Raw genomic sequence first — 18,123 nt, 5'->3', positions numbered from 1 at the left:
AAAAGATATCTGTGGCAACCTTAAGAATGATCTTTGAGGGTGCAAGATTTTCAGCATTACTATGGCCCCAGAGTTCAGCTCCATAGATTGCTGCATTAACGCCCTGGGTTCCATAAACCTCACAGCAGGAGATATTCGGTTAGAGCGCCAAACCTTTTTTAAAAAGTACTACTGCACATGCCCTATGTTTTTTGAAAACGCTTACTCTTTTCGATTTGTTCACCATATGCATCCGATTCTGAAAGCCTAACACCCAAGTAGTCGCAGACCCTGTCTCTGAGTCACGCCCACCCAGCTACTGTCTCAGATGCATGGACTCCGCTGGAAGCGGGTGGGAACGTTTGGCAGTGATTCACCCACTGCCAGTTAGGCATCGGTCAGGATCTGTGAGTTGCCTGACTACAGGCCAATGTGTTTTTCTTGTAGTGTGTGAAGCTACAATAAAGTTTTTCAGGGAAATACAGTAGTAAGATAAAAGTACTGCTTAATTCAAGAATGCCTATTCCATCAACTGTCCCAGGAGCAACTGACATAGAGTTCCCTTCCAACATTCCAAACAACGCATTCCAGTCATATTGCTCTGTAATGGAATGTTAGAGACATCACACTCGTAGCTTCTTCATAAAATGTCAGTGACCTCTTAGTGCATTACCTTAAATATAAAAACTCGAAGGATCTGAACCATAAAAATATACAGGAACATTCCTATAACTAAAAGCTAAAGTACATATGTCCTATTTGGTAGACAGCGTTTGCAACGCTGTGACTACCACCTGCGTTGGTAACAATGCGGACGTTACATCGTCCGCATTGTTACCACGCATGGCATTACATGGCGCACAACACCAGGGAATGTGTTGGATTTTAAGTCCAACACCTTCCCTGTTGTTGTGGTAACTGGAGTAGGAACAGTAATTTATACTATTCCTAAGTCCAGCGCACCATCTAGTGCAAGTCGTAGAAACGACTTGTGTTGTAATGCCATGCGTAGTACCAACGCGGACGATGTAACTTCCGCGTTGTTACCTACTGTGATGAAATATGTGGCATTGTAACATCAAATATTCGTCTTATTTTAGTTTGTTTATAGTTCTGGATATATCCTGGCTCATAATACTTCCTTTTACTCACTCTCATAAATGTGCCTTTGCTCATGGAAGTGTTCTTTCTTTCTGATTGCCCTTGTTAGAAATGAGATTCCAGGTTGGCGGAGGAATGCACCCAGGCCAGGCAGGAATTATCACTCTGGTCAAGGTGAGCTAGATACATACTAAGGGTTTACCTGTGCTCACCCTCTGGTAGCTTGGCACAGAGCAGTCAGGCTAACCTAAAGATAATGTGTATGGTATTTGTGCAACACACACACACACACACAGTAACACAATGAATACACCACAAAAAGACTCCACTCAGGTTTATAACCAATAGATTATTGTATTCTAAATAAAACAAGACCAAAACAACAGAAATCCAAAATATAGAAGTTAAGATATAGAATTTGAAAGGAATAAATGCAGTAAAGCGCTTAGGAGCAAGTAGCGCAAAAAAGGTTACATTAGGTAATGCTGGACAAGGGCAAAGTCGATATTCGGGCTGACCGTGATGAAGAGTCGGGTGGCTACAGAGCCCAAGAAAGCTCGATGAACAAAGCATCTTTCTGGGTCACAAAAAACGAGATGCGCCAATGTCGAGTCCCTCAGGTGCAGGATGCATCGATCTTCTCATCGGAGTGAAGGAGATGGGTCAGTTACGAAGACAGGTTCCAGAGTTGAGAGGCATCGAGCGATGTGCCGGATGCTGCCATGCAGCTGAGGGGATGCGTCTATCTCACCAAGCTGCAGCGGCAGCGATACGATGTCCAATGCTTTGATCTCTGGAGTCAATGCGCTCATTCCGATCCGATGCACCGATTTCACTCCTGCAACTGGATTTAAGGGCTGGTTCGGTTCTGCTACACACAAACAGGAGATGAATTGAAAACCATGTTGAAAAACAGCAGCAGAACCCACTTCTGAGGCCCAGAACTTGGAGAGGGCAACTTGGGCAAGGGTAGGACTCACAGAAATCAGAGTCCAGTAGCACCAGCAGAATTGTAGGCAGTATTTTGTGTTCCTGAGACTTCAGAAAACAGGAGGCAGGCCAGCAAGCACTTAGAGATCACTTGGAGGGTAAGTCCAGCTCTCCTTCAGCATAGTCAGGGGTCAGCAGGCATAGGGCAACATGCAGATAATCAGTCCTTCCAGAAAGGCAATCCAGTTGAGTCCTTTAAGCTGAACTGCAGCTCTTCTGATAGAGGTTCAGTTCAAGATCCAGAAGTGTTTGATTATAAGCGGTCAGAGACCTAGTACTTATACCCAAAAGTGTCTTTGATGTGAAGGTGACTTTAAAGCCGCTCTCAAAAGTGAACAAAGGTCCCTTTCAACCCAGTCCTGTGTACCAGGCTATCTATGGGGTATAATCAGTATTTTATGTGGGGACAGGACACTGCCTATTCAATGAAGTGTTAGCCACTCCCTTCCATCTTGCCCAGGCAAGGCCATCAGAATGCAGATTTATTTATATGAGTACTCAGACATGCCTATCCTTCCTGTGTTTTGGCTGTCTAGCGGGAATGGACAAAGTGTAGCTGTCCCCCACACCAGACATGTATTAGAGGCAGGCTGTCAGGCATACAGAGCAGTAAGTGCAGAGAAATGTCCACTTTCTAAAAGTGGCATTTCTATAACTGTAATGTTAAATACAATTTCACCATTAAGGATTATTTATCATTACTATTCCAAACATTTGAAATATGAAAAAGCTACTCCTCTCTGATCAGGAATTACAGCTTAAAAGTGTATTAAGGAATTTGTCATGCTAGTTTATGAGAAGAGTAGGCCTTACAGTAGTGAAAAACGAAATAGGCTGTATGTCACTACCAGGACATGCAAAACATACCAGTACACATGCTACCATTCATTTACACAACACCCTACCCTTAGGGCTACCTAGGCTAGGACCTCCCTTAGGGGTGACCTATGTGCAATAGAAAGGGACTTTCAAGCTTAGCAAGTAGTTTTTTTATGCCAAGTCAAAGTGGCAGTAAACTGCACAAAAAGGCCCTGCAGAGGCAGCGTTCAGACTGGTCTGAAAGGCTACTCTGAGGGATGCACAATCAGTGCTGCAGGCCCACTAGCAGCATTTAATTCACTGTCCTTAGGTATATGGTATACCACTTTACAAGGGACTTACAAGTAAATCAAATATGCCAAACTGGTCTAAATTAATTATACCATGTTTAGAGGAGAGAGCACATGCGTTTTAGGAATGGTCAGCAGTGGTTATGTGCCCAGAGTCCTTAAGCCATAAAAAAGGTTGTCAGAAAAAGAGGAGGAGGAAGGCAAAAATGTTGGGGTGACCTTTCAGAGGCGGCCATTTTCAAACACCCCTCAAACCTGTCTTTTGCATATTGTATGTCTTTTGTGTTTCATATTTCTGTGAGTCAAGAAGGGCAATCCAACTTTTGTTCCATAGTCTACCATCCACTGCTTTACTGCATTACAAAATACTTTGATGACCTTTTGAGATTGTGTACATGTTGCCCACACTACACAACCAACAGGTGCTCTAATTTTAATCCAGTCATCAATTTTGACTTCAAGATCTTTTACATTTCTCCACACATCAACCTTTCCCTACCGTTGATTCAGAAGCATCTTCTCTTGATCTCTCCAATCCTATTAAATTTCCATCCATATATATTATGGTATTTGGAGATCTTCCTTTAAATAATTCAAAAGGGCTCATTCCCCTTGAAGAATGAGGAGATACATGACAAGCTGTGATTCTTCGTTGCTGCTGCTGTTCAATCCTCCAATCTAGAGAATAAGCTTTGGCTAACTGAATGCTTTCTTTCAGAATTTTAATAAATCTCTCAATTGCTACATTGATTTCAGGATGAGAGACCTAACTCTATTTATTATGACAAATACTACATGACTCAAAATAAATACTTAGTTCTTAGTATAGCAAAATTGAGCTCCATTGTCTGACAAAATACATTTTGGGAAACTCTTCATTTTAAATATTTCATTAAAAACTTTCATAATACTAGTAAATGCAATGTTACTTACATTGAGAACTTCCACCCACCTTGAATACAGGCCAATCAAGACCACTAAATAAGGAGTTTTATGTTTGCGATACAATCGCCCTACAATGTCAATTGATACTTCCTCCCAAGGATGGCTCAGAAATCTTCTACATACCATTGGCATTTGATGAGACTTTAATATTTTGTCACTACCTGTACATTCTACACATTCTCTAACATATCTTTCAATTTCTTCCTCGCCACCAAAATTGGCTTTCTAACTCTCTTTAGTTTTCACTCTTCCAAAATGTTCTTCATGTGCTTTAGTGATGAGTTTACACGTCAAACTGGAAGGTGGCAATAACGTAGTCCCTCTTAACAACATCTCTCTATTAATGGACAACTTATTCTTTAATAGAACCCATGTTTTCTCAAACACCACCCAAACTCTCCATCCTGCACTGCGTTAATTACATCTAATAACTCCAAGTCTTTGTTCAATTCCCTTCTCCATGCTTTTTCGGTTACTGCACCCAAAGGTTTCTCACACACTGCCTCTTCTTCTTCTACCATTTCTTCTATGTTTCCTCCTAGATTTTTTACATCAACCAACCGAGAAAGACAATCTGGAGGCGTAGTTTTACTCAGGTACACACTCTACCTTGAAATCGAATTCCTGAAGAGGTGTAATCTATCACCTTATCCTTTCAGATATAAAATCGAATCCTTTCTTCATGGAAACCTCTACCAGAGGCTTGTGGTCAGTATAGAGACACCAAACACAGTGCCCCACACAAAGTTGCAAAACCTCTTTAAGGCACAAAAAATGACAAGAGCTTCCCTTTCTGGTACAGAATAATTTATTTCAGATTCATACAAAGACTTGGAGGTACAAGCAATCAATCTTTCTTTTCCTTTATTTTTATGTCGAGCATTCAAGACCTCTTTTATATACTTTAGTGTATACTTATTATATACTTATATTTGGTTGTACTTTGTGGGCTCTGGAGATCAGCCCTAGGACTTGTCTGCTTCCACTTAGGGACTTTTTTTTCTGTTCTACTACCTCTATTTAACAGTCTTGATAGAAAATGACCAGCAGACATCACTAAAGTACCAGAATTGCTTTCTGCTGAGACACTTTATTATTTTTCTTTTTCTTGCAACTCCCTTTATTTAACTTTCTTTTTTTTAATAAACTTTTTTATTTTCATTTCATTCTTAGGAGTTTATATACATCAATTAACTACAGTCGTCTCCATTTGCAATGATACAATACAATCTTCGGACACTGCACACATAAAAAGGTTGCTCAATACATTCCAATCTCTATTGCCTTAGTAAACACATCCCTCACTCATTTCACTCCATCCCCATCCCCTTATTGACCGGTCATAGACTTAGTAGAAGGTCTCCCCTCAGGTCAAGGGCTACTTTCAGGGGTCAATGACGCACTAGGTGTTTCAAAAATATTCCCCCGGGATTCATTCCATTTCCCCCATATTCTCGTCCATTTTTTGGGGCATCCCGATGGGTGTAAACTGCTTTTTCAGCTACCATAGTTGTGTCCATATCATTCTCCCATTGTAACTGCGTGGGTATCACCCCAGATCCCCAGTTCCTTGCTATATTGTGCTTTTCCATCGCCATCCCCAGCGTTGCCCATGCTTTCAGTCCCATGTTCAGGTCCGTCGTTTGCCATATATTCAAGAGGCAGCACTTAGGGTCTTTCTGGATCTCCACCCCACCCACTTCTGAGATCTCATTTAAAACTTGCTCCCAGTAGGATTGTATCTTTGGACATTCCCATATTATATGACAGTATGTTCCAATTTGTCCGCATCCCCTAAGGCAGAGTGGGTCGGGTGCGTGTTCGAGTTTGTGTATCGTGGTGCGGGGGTAATACATACGATGCAGTACTTTGAGCTGTACTAGTTTTAAGCGAGACATGATAGCTGCCTCCCTGGCTGACGCCAGCGCGTCCATCCAGTCTGAGTCCGCTATGTCTCCCAGTGGTGCACAGACATAATATCGACTCCACAATTTTGAATGGACAAAATATCGAGTAAAAAATATCGAACATAATCAAATATCGAGAACAAAAATATCGTTGTTAAAAATATCGATTACAATAATGATAATAAAATATCGAGTCCAAAAATATCGACTCAAAAATATCGACATGACAAAATATCGATTAATAGCCAAAGTAAAAAATATCGATAATATGTTGAAAAAAGGTAAAAAATATAAATAAATTGTAATACTAATATAAATTGTAGTTAATGTTTAGGAGCGGGATGTTGGGTTAATAGGGGATAAGGGCGGGGAGTAATTTAAAATAATTAATTAATTTATACATGTTTGTAAATATTTTTATATTTTAATAATTGGGAAATAATTAATATTAATTAGTTAATTAATTTATATAAATTTCTATAAAATTTTTATTAGTAATTAATTGGTAATTAAATAATATTAATTAGTTAATTGGAAAATAAATAATATTAATTAGTTAATTAATTAATATAATTGGTAATACAATTTTATGTAGTAATTAATTGGTAATTAATTATTATTAATTAGTTAATTGTAAATTAAATAATATTATTTATTTAATTAATATAATTGGTAATAACATTTTATGTAGTAATTAATTGGTAATTAATTATTATTAATTAGTTAATTGGAAAATAAATAATATAAATTAGTTAATTAATTAATATAATTGGTAATAAAATGTTATGTAGTAATTAATTATTAATTAATTATTATTAATTAGTTAATTGGAAATAAAATATTAATATTTATTTAATTAATTAATATAATTGGTAATAAAATTTTATGTAGTAATTAATTGGTAATTAATTAGTATTAATTAGTTAATTGGAAAATAAATAATATAAATTAGTTAATTTATTATTATAATTTGGTATAAATTTTGTATTAGTAATTAATTGGTAAATAATTAATATTAAGTAGTTAATTACATTATTTAGAGTAATTGTTATATATATAATATTTTGTTATAGTTCATTAAATAATTGGGGAAAAATTTATTAATAATTACATGAAAATAATTACAGCTAATGTGCTAAAATATTTTCATCTTTGTTATTGGTATAAATTGTAGTTAATGTTTAGGAGCGGGATGTTGGGTTAATAGGGGATAAGGGTGGGGAGTAAATAAAAATAAATAATTAATTATGATATGTTTGTGATTAATGTAAATTATGAATTAATTGGTAAAGAATAAATATTAATTTGTTAATTAATTCATATAATTTGGTACATATTTATCATTAGTAAATAAATAGTAATTAATTAATATTAATTAGTTGATTTAATTATTAATACATAATTTTCTTTCCTTCATATTTTGTTATTATTAAATATTTGTTTGGGAATAAATATTATAAATAATTATATTTAATTAATTACAGCTATTTTGCTAATATATTAACTTATTAATTATAGTTAATTAATCATTAATAGTTAATTAAATAATATTAATTAAATTTGGGTACAGGAGGAATTTTAGTGTTCAGGGTCAGTTTTCTCTCTTTAGGTAAAGGGGTATTTTAATGTTTCAAGGTCAGTTTTCAGTTTTAGGGTAAAGGGGTATTTTTAGAATTCAGGGTCAGTTTTCAGTTTGTGGGTAAAGGGGTATATTTAAGGTTCAGGGTCAGTTTTCAGTTTTTGGGTAAAGGGGTATATTTAGGGTTCAGGGTCAGTTTTTAGTTTGTGGGTAAAGGGGTATATTTAAGGTTCAGGGTCACTTTTCAGTTTTTGGGGAAAGGGGTATAATTAATGTTCAGGGTCAGTTTTCTGTTTTTGGGTAAAGGGGTATTTTTAGGGTTCAGGGTCAGTTTTCAGTTTTTGGGTAAAGGGGTATTTTTAGGGTTCAGGGTCAGTTATCAGTTTGTGGGTAAAGGGGTATATTTAAGGTTCAGGGTCAGTTTTCAGTTTTTGGGTAAAGGGGTGTATTTAAGCTTCAGGGTCAGTTTTAAGTTTGTGGGTAAAGGGGTATATTTTTAGGTTCAGGGTCAGTTTTAAGTTTTTGGGTAAAGGGGTATATTTAATGGGTCAGGGTCAGTTTTCAGTTTTTGGGTAAAGGGGTATATTTTTGGGTTCAGGGTCAGTTTTCAGTTCTTGGGTAAAGGGGTATTTTTTGGGTTCAGGGTCAGTTTTTAGTTTTTGGCTAAAGGGGAATTTTTAGGGTTCAGGGTCAGTTTTGGGTTTTTGGATAAAGGGGTATTTTTTAGGGTTCAGGGTCAGTTTTCAATTTTTGGGTAAAGGAGAATTTTTTGGGTTCAGGGTCAGTTTTCAGTTTTTGGGTAAAGGGGTATTTTTTAGGGCGCAGGGTCAGTTTTCAGTTTTTGGGTAAAGGAGAATTTTTTGGGTTCAGGGTCAGTTTTCAGTTTTTGGGTAAAGGGGTATTTTTAGGGCTCAGGGTCAGTTTTCAGTTTTTGGGTAAAGGAGAATTTTTTGGGTTCAGGGTCAGTTTTCAGTTTTTGGGTAAAGGGGTATTTTTAGGGTTCAGGGTCAGTTTCCAGTTCTTGGGTAAAGGAGTATATTTTTGAGTTCATGGACACTTTTCAGTTTTAGGGTAAAGGGGTATTTTTAGGGTTCAGGGTCTGTTTTGTGTATATAAAGTGTGAGAATTTTTTTTATAAATATTACAAATATTTGAAATTTTTTTGTGAAAAATAGTTGCTCATTTTTATGCTAATAATAATTTTTTGAACTACTCAGCAAAAAATATACTACTAATATATGTTAATAATATTTATAAAATATATATAAATATTTGACAAATTTTACACTATAACATTATACTAAAGTAGCTATTCTAATTTATACATGGTCAGTCTTCAGCACCTTTCCAGATATTACTTTCACTTGAGTAGGAATAGTAAATAATAATTGGTAAGTGTCCAGCAACTTCTCTGATAATACTTTGACTGGAGTAGGAATAGCAATTATTAATTGGTCAGTGTCCAGCACATTTGCATATAATTTTACATTAGTGTGTTATTATATTACAAGACAATGCAAAATGGATGTTTTCACAAAACTTTATTACAATTTTCCAATTTTTTCATGTGTAATACAATACAATCACTTTCAAATATAACAAACATTTTTGGAAATGTTGTATTTGCAGAATAACACATTATCATTTATGTACATGTTTTAATTTGTCACACAACATTTTTTCACAACATTTTTTATGTCAAAACAAAATATTATTATCAATCACTTTCTGTAACAAGTATTTATATTGAAATAAATAAAAATCAAGTTATTTTTCAGTTTCTTCCATTTATATTTAATAATGTTAATATAATATATTATATTATTAAATATTTAATTTTAATATATACATTTTTATAAAGTAACATGACAATTATTATATTTGCTCAAGATATGGAAATACTAATTAAGACATTTTTTTCACATATTTCTGACAATGTTGTTTTTAAATTATACATATAAATATATTATGTTGTTAACTTTATAACTGTAAAGGGGAATAATATGTTTAATATTTATATCTGGTATTGGTAAAAGATTATTTATGCAATTATATACTTTTATAATACTTAGACATTATTATTAAAAAAAATTCATTAATAAAAATAATAACAAATATATTTATTATTATTATTATTAATTAATAAACTTAAACATTTATCTTTTTTTTTCAGAAATATATACATTCAGAGAAATAAAAATACATTATTTAAGGGCATTATTTATATAGTAAATGGTTATAATTTTTATATTAATAATAATAAATAAGTTATATTATTTATTATTATTAATTATTTACAAAACAATTAATAATTTTTTGTTATAAACAAACACAAACTTATTCCTATAAATGTACACAAAAATACATTTTTTACATATATTATTTCAAGTGTTACATACTTATTTAATATTAATAATATATATTAATTACTATATATTAATTAATATTAAAGAAATTTAATTTTTTTTAACAGTTTAAATTATAATGAGTCTACTGTATTAATTTGTTACAATAACAATGTGTATGTATTATATTTTTATACTATAACATTGTATTTTCTATGATACCTTTTCAAAATTGGTTTAAGGGGACTACTTTTTTACCGCGTAAGGTTATTGCGCTTCATTCAAGACTGGAGAAGCTCGCGGTTGGGAGTTGCTTCGTGTGGAGAGAGGTAAGGTAAATTTTATATACCATTTATGACTGAGTGGTAATGTTTGAGGGTATATTCGAACTGTGTAGTGTTTTTGTGTGTATGTATGATTTGTTAATGTAGCGTTTAGGTGTAAAGTCGTCGTTATAGATGCATCATGTATGTTTTAGTTCTAGTGTTATTTGAATTGTTAGGAAATGTCTTCTTACATGGTTAATGTTAATTGTGAGTGTATTTACAAATTTTATGGGCTATTTGTGGGTGGGTTTCGTTATGTATGTTTTTTAACAGGTTCCGGTTCCTCGCATGAAAACTACATGGAAGGAAGCGTGGTTTTTTTCGGAGATACAAATGTATGACTTATTATGGTTATATTTTTACGTGTATCTCCTATTTTTCGTGTTTGCCAGGAGCGGATTTTAATAATTTTAACCTTTTTTCGGGATTTTTGAGGGTTTCGTATTGGATTGATACATTGGTATGCGTCACCGTTTTTTTTAAAGTTGTGTGTATATCACTTTAAATACTAAAGTGTCCACACTACTGTTTTCGGGATTTCCTGGAGCGTTTATTTTATTTTTACATAATTTTCGGGTTTTTGATGGTTTCCCATATTGGATTTTTCTTACTTTGTAATGGATTGTATGGATTGTATTTTGCTTCATTACGTCTCTTTCATGTACAGAAATTGTAAGTATTTTTATATTTCTATTTATTGGGTGGGAAATGTCGATCTTTATGTAATGTGTATGTGTGATGTAATTATAAATATTGCATATTTGTTCAGAAATAATGTGCAAAATTTTGATAAGTTTGTAAAACAAATATGTCTTATTTATAATTGTTTAGAAATGTTTATGATTGTTATATGTATCATTATTGTAAGAAGATATTAGTATATTTTGTCGACATTTTTATAGTAGGGTTTTAGCTATTATTGACAGATATTCTAATCCTCTAGTTGTAGGGTATAGTGTGACTTGACTTTGCAGTAGTCGGAACATTTGTTTAGTTTGTTTACTTAGTTTTGGACCAATTTGGGTCACAGATTGTTCCATTCTTAGTTCTTGATAGCTTTGTTCTTTTATCAAAGCTTCTAGTAGGTTATGGAATGTGGGTCTTGTTCTGCTTGTGGTAGCTTGGAAAGCATTATGCCACCCTTCTACACTGTTGTTGGTTTTAGACTCTTGGTTTAAAGTACTAAGATAGACATTCCACCAAGGGATTTGGAATTTGGGTTGGCGTCGATGTCCAGACCTGTGCAACCTTCCCACCCAAGTATCTTCGAAATAATCCAGTAATGGGGTTAGTTTATCTTCATTCCTCTTGTAATATGTGCTGTCAATTAATAAATTATAGTGTTCCGCTACATCGGTAACAGGAACGTAGGCCAGTGCTATCAATTTTTTAATTTGATAGGCAAAGGTGCTATCTGTTGAGTACAAAATACTTAAAGTTGATTTTTGGAGATGTCTCCATATGCTCTGATTGAAATGATAGTAGCAACCCTGGATTGCTGTGTGGGGAAATATTTTCAAAATGCTATTAATCATAGCTAATTCGAAATCAATAATTATTTTTTCTGGAAAAATAATATTTCTGTGTAAGTGTTTTGCTGTTTGTTTGGTAGCAAACAGTAAATGAAAGGGATGTAATAATAATAAACTTTATTCGGATTATTACAATCCATAAAAGCAATACAATTTAAAAAATCTTCAAAGAGATCTAGTTATTAGTTACTTAAAATGATTGCAGAAAGGAATTTCATTAGTATATACAGTACAAATATATTTTCTTAAAGGTTTTTCCTGTGTCTGTATATACATTTCAAGAAATTAAGGACATGGTAACATGTGGCTTCGGTATCCAAAAGCTGCAGGCTCAACATGGCCACTCTGCATTGTCTGAGACCCCACGATTTTAAGAGGGTCAGTAGCCAGAGTTTGCGGTGTTCCTGATAAAATTTACAGAACAGAACTGTATGAAGCGTGGATTGACCTGATATCCCATCACATGGGCATGGAGGTGAATTTGGGTCCCACACGTTTGGTGTTGGGAAAACCACCAGTTTGTGAAATAAGTTCAGTCTGAATCTTATCAGGAGGAATCGTTCAAAGGTACCAATGTCAAGATTTAAATAGGGCTGCATTGAAAGAGTAGATTGAACCAACATGGCGTGTTGCGCCGACTGTTTCCCAGCCTCAACCTGAAGTCTTAGTTTGATCAAATGGTCCAACGCTCGCTGTTTTAAATTCTCCTTTGCGAGTTCTCCAATTTTTTCGGGATTAAAATAATATTTTTCCATTCCAAGATCTCGAAGAAAGGTCCGAATGTAGGCCAGCCATTTAATTCTCAAAACATAATCCAGGGACATTGCGTCCGCCACTATCATTTTTGTGAGGGCATTTTTATCCGATGTCCAGATACGTCGCCAAAGTAAAATTGGTTGTAACTTGGCAAGGTCTTCAATATATGGTGCCCCTAGTTCCAAGTGGCAGGCGTAAGTGGAGGAAGTTTTGGGGGCAGATAGGATAAATCTGAAGAATTTGTTTTCTGCAGTTTGCAGAGAGGTGACGTCCATGTGTCCCCATAAACCTGCTCCATATAAAGCTGTGGATTGGCATTTGGCTTTATATATAGTTATCAGTTCTCTAGGTGGACGTTTTCCTAATTTTTGAGAGAACGATACCAAAGCGGCTAGTGCTCTTTTAAAGCAATGGCTTCTGGCTTCTATTGCTGGTTTCCAGGAGAGTTTATTGTCTATCATGACCCCCAGATAAGAGTATTCTTTGGTTGAGTCAATTTTTTGACTATCAAGGTAAATAGAGTTTTGCTGTTTTTTCCCAACCCCAGCATTCATTACAAAAGTTTTTTTCACATTTATGTGGAGGTCAAGAGTTCTCATAAACTGGGAATAACTATTAAGGGACCTTTGGAGTTCACGGGGAGTTTGTGCAAGAAGGACGGCGTCATCCGCATACAGCAGGGCGGGGATCGGGCGATGTTTTGCCAAGGGGAGATCACGGGCACCCTTTAGTAGCTCAACCTCCAAGTTGTTGGTGTAGAGGGAGAAAAGGAAGGGTGCCAGGACACAACCTTGTCTGACCCCGCGCTCTACTGCGAAGGACTCCGTCAGTTCTCCCTTTATTCCATAACGAACTCTTGCAGATGGATTGGAATAGAGTTCCCTTAGAAAATTCAGGAGTGGGGGATCAACCCCCATCTGTGCCAGGAGGGACCACAATTTTGTATGGGCGACGCAGTCGAACGCCGCCGACAAATCTACGTAGGTCATATAAAGTTTTGCTTTCTTTGCATGCACATATTTTCCAAAAATTAATGATAAATTTAGGGCTTGTTCCACGGTACCTAATCCTTTTCTAAATCCGAATTGAAGGTCGGATAAGATACCTCTTTCTTCTGCCCAGTCCTGAAGTCTTTCTAAAATCACTCTTCCTGCTATTTTTCCCAATGAGTCCAACAAGGAGATTGGGCGATAGCAGGCGGGGTCCATGCGATTGCCTTTTTTTAAAATCGGCACCATAATGGACCTAGTCCAAGACTCCAAGATTCCTATTTTTGCTGTAGCGGTACAGACTCTTGTTAAAATTGGTGCCCAGAGATCTGTTTGATGTTTGAAAAGATCTGCCGGGACACCGTCCGGCCCTGGAGCTTTCCCTTTTTTGGTGGAGTTCAGTGCCACAAGAATTTCGGGAATATCAAAGCTTATATCTATTGGGTATGGTGAGAGTATTTTTTCCTCTTCTTCCAGGTCTTGATCGTGGGTTGGTTTTCGGAAGATGCTGGTGAAATGTGACACCCAAGTTACAGCGTCTATGGCAGCTTCGATTTTTGGGCATATGTCGTCTGCCAAAAAAGGAGTTCTTATAATTTTCCAGAAGGCTTTAGAGTTTTTTTCCTGGGCACTGGTGTGAAGTTCATTCCACAGCTCTCGCTTCAGTTCCTCTTTCCTCCTTTTTCTTATTTTTAGATATTCACTTCTAAGAGTGGCTATTGTTCTGGGATCCCTTTCTTTTTTATTTAGGGCTAGCTTTAGATTTGTATGAGCCTTGGTGCACTCTTGATTGAACCAGCCATTAGGCTTGGATGAGCTAGGTTTTTGTTTTCTTGTTAGTAGCACCTTAATTTTTCCCATGATTTGGGCGAAGTTGGTTAAAAGATCCGTATCATTGGTGGCTGTATCCAGACAAATTTCAATTTGGGGATGGACTAATCTTATTAGCTCTTTAGTAAGTTCCTCTGGATTTGTCCTCTCCCATTTTATAGAGTACCCATTTACTTTATCCATGTTAATATCTTCCTGAGTCAGTGCGTTAGCTATTATTTCTGAAGAACATTTCTGGTGAATTAATGAGACTTCCAGAGTTAGAATTGCATGGTCGCTTTGGGAATTTGGTATTACTTCAAAGTTCTTTACTCTTAGTTGTAAGGATGCTGATATAATTATAAAGTCTACCGTAGTTTGGTAGCCTCTTCCAATATAGGTGGGTGCAAGTGAGTTTTCCCCATAGTCCGAGGTGTTTGCTATCTGGAGATCCAGATCGGATAGGAGATCATTTATTTGCCTTCCCATTTTATTGTGGGAAAAGTGAGTGAGTAGGAGGCCTTCTTCCGTCACCATGCCGGGACATTTTCTTTTTGGTTTGGTACAGGCATGTAGGTTGAAATCGCCTGCCCATAATATGTTTACCGGGCCTCCTTCTCCTTGTTTCATTCTTAAATTAATTAATTTCTCGTGAAGGTGGGCCAAAACTTTCTCGAAGTCCAATTCATCCAGATTGTTGTAAAAATTGATAATGATCATCGACTCTCTTTTCTGGAAGTAAAGACCAAGGATCTGCAAATTTTGTGCCAATTCGATGACCTTTATTTTAACGTTTTGGATAGTGTTGGCTATAAAAATACAGAGACCTCCCTTTGGTCTACCTGTATGTCCCGACTGCGCAAGGGACGAGTACGTTTTAAATCCTTGCAGGTGGTATTCTTGTAGGGACCATGTCTCCTGTAAGCATAGTACTTGGTGATTAAGCGTGTGGTACAGGATTGTCCCATCCTCTATTTTTGTCTTTAATCCCGCAATGTTCCACGAGATCAAGCTCAGGATTATTACGCTATCCCTTGAACTTTTTGTACTTTTTAATTCATTTCGGATCTCGGGAGCTGGTAGGGTCTCTGAGTCTGGGGGGACTGACGGGCTTTCTATTTGAGGTTGGGAGTCTTCCTGAGGTTGTGATTGTGGTAGTCAATCAACACATTCCAGGGGGCTGTATCTGTTTACTAATTGGGGGCCATTCCAGCTATCCCAACGTGTGGAATCGTTGCACTTTATCCGGTGGTCCTGGCCACTCCATTCGTCCCTATTTCTGCCATGATGATTTGGGCCTAGTGGGTTGAATGGGGGAAGCCATCCTTGCCGCGGCTGTTGCCAAGGATGGGTGCTAAAATGCATTGGTTGCTGAGGTTGGTGAGGTTGCCACCCTTGTTGGGTGGTGTGATGTGGATATTGTGGTAGGTTGATGGGGTGTTGGGTTGCATGGTGTGCGAATTGGGAAAATAAGGCCGGTGGTTGCCACTGTAAAACTGAATGTTGTAAGTTTTGTGGGAAATTAGGCCTATCTAAGTAGTGTTGGGGATGATATATGTTATTTTCGGGGGGATTGGCAGGGCCGGGGTTTGATGGATATGCATAAAAGGGAAAATTCTGCCTTGAAGGTGAGGATAAAAAGTAAGACAAGGGGAGGGGATTTATTTTTGTGGCAGGACCTCTGTTGGGCGAATTACAGATATAATTTGACGCCCCAATCTCCCTGAATTTGATACTGATGACGTCCCCCGCTATTGCCTTCGGGGTTCTACCAACCCAGTCTCCTCTACGTACAGAGAAGATGTCACCCCTAATATGTGCGGGTAATGGTCTGTGGAGTTGGAGCCATTGGGCACATTTGTTCCTCAACTCTGCAAAAGTTTCTCTCGTACCCTCCTTCAGTGGGGGCACCGCTGTTAGCACCACCACGAGGGGAGAGGCTTCCGGGGGTAAGTTAATTATTTTGGGCCGAGGTTGCTTTGTCTTCAGATCTGATGGTTTTTCCTGAGAGGGGGTCTCTGGTGGGATAGTGAGATTCCCTTTTGTTTGTCTATTATTTGTTTTTGATTGACCTACTAAACCTGTTTGTGTGGCAGAAGGAAGAGCTACCACCTCCGGAGTGTTTTGGGAGACTTCCAAGTTGCTCCCTTTTTTTGCTAAAGGAAGTGTTTCTGCCGCTTTTTTAATTTGTGAAATATTAGGATTGACTGTTTTACCTGTTATTTGTTTAGTGCTGGGTGATTTTTGAGGAGTTTCCTTAGCTCCCTGTGTTGGGGCAGGACCATTCCTACTTAATTTACAACTGCATTTAGTGTTAATTAATGACGTAAGTCTGTCCAGCTTTGATATGAGTGGTTTGATCTGTGCTGTAATTTTGGCTTCAAGGTCAGATTTTAGATCCATAACCATGTTTTCCACCCAACAGGGTATACCTGCCGAGGGACTTGGGGTAGGTGTGATCAAATTATGGTTCTTTATTTTTGATTTTCCCTTGATGATTGGCATTTCCTTTGTGAAAGTAGTGATGATTTCCTTTGTTTTTGTTGGTTCTGCATGCGTTTCTGGCTCAGGTGGTAAAGAATTACAAATGGGACTTTGAACTAATTTCTCATCCGGTGATTGGCAAGCTTCTAGATCAGGAGTTGCGTCGAGATCAACATATGATTGATCGGAGTCCGATTGGGTTACGGATAAGTCTACTGAGTTTGGAACAGTCACCATAGGAACGATGGTTAATGGCAGAGGTAAGGAGCAATTATTATTATTTGCCCCCTGATGGACTGGAGAATTTGCGGTAGCAATTGAGCCGAGCGAAGATCGTTTTGCCTGTATGAGGTCTAAAGAGACTCTTTTCTCCAGTAAGATGATGCTTTTGTCAATGGTGTCATTTACCCTGGATATAAACAGGTCTATAGGGCCGGTCACTTGCGTCACCAGTGTTGCTTTCTTGGACGCGCTTCTTGTTTTGGGACGCATCCTGATCCCCAATAATGTGCGTTAAATAATTCAAAGGGGCCCAGGGGGGTTGTCGTGGGGTGCAGGGTGACAGGGCCTGGGCCGTCCTCTGCCGTCCTCGAACGGCCCTGTCTTTGCCCTGTCTTCGCCCGAGCTGCGTCCCGCGCTGCGGGAGGGAAGTGTTGTTTTGTAGGAGGTGCAAAGGGCGGGGGGCGGGCCAGCAGGGAGAGCGGACCGGAAGCTCTTCCTTGGTCTTGCAGGGACTTCTGGGAAATGAAGTCCCCGCACGCTCGCAGCCCCGCTGGTCCCTCGCGCCCCTTACCGCCTTGGAGTCTTGCTGCCGGTATCCTCGCCTCAATCCTACGAGATGGTGCCTCTACCAACACCCACCGGCGAAGCGGCACCCGCGAAGCGGGTGCGGCGAGAGGTGGGCTCGGGAGGCTGGGAGACTGATGCGCTGCTTGGCTGGTGCGTGAAACTGATGCCTTCCGCTTGGCAGTATCTAACTCCGGCCAGGGCAGGACGCTCATAAACTGGAATGAAGCTTGTTTACTTAGTTTTGGACCAATTTGGGTCACAGATTGTTCCATTCTTAGTTCTTGATAGCTTTGTTCTTTTATCAAAGCTTCTAGTAGGTTATGGAATGTGGGTCTTGTTCTGCTTGTGGTAGCTTGGAAAGCATTATGCCACCCTTCTACACTGTTGTTGGTTTTAGACTCTTGGTTTAAAGTACTAAGATAGACATTCCACCAAGGGATTTGGAATTTGGGTTGGCGTCGATGTCCAGACCTGTGCAACCT

Source organism: Lissotriton helveticus, chromosome 2_2, assembly GCF_964261635.1.
Source record: "Lissotriton helveticus chromosome 2_2, aLisHel1.1, whole genome shotgun sequence".
Lineage (NCBI taxonomy): Eukaryota > Metazoa > Chordata > Amphibia > Caudata > Salamandridae > Lissotriton > Lissotriton helveticus.
The sequence above is the reverse complement of the archived record's forward strand: the minus strand, read 5'-3'. Positions refer to the sequence as shown.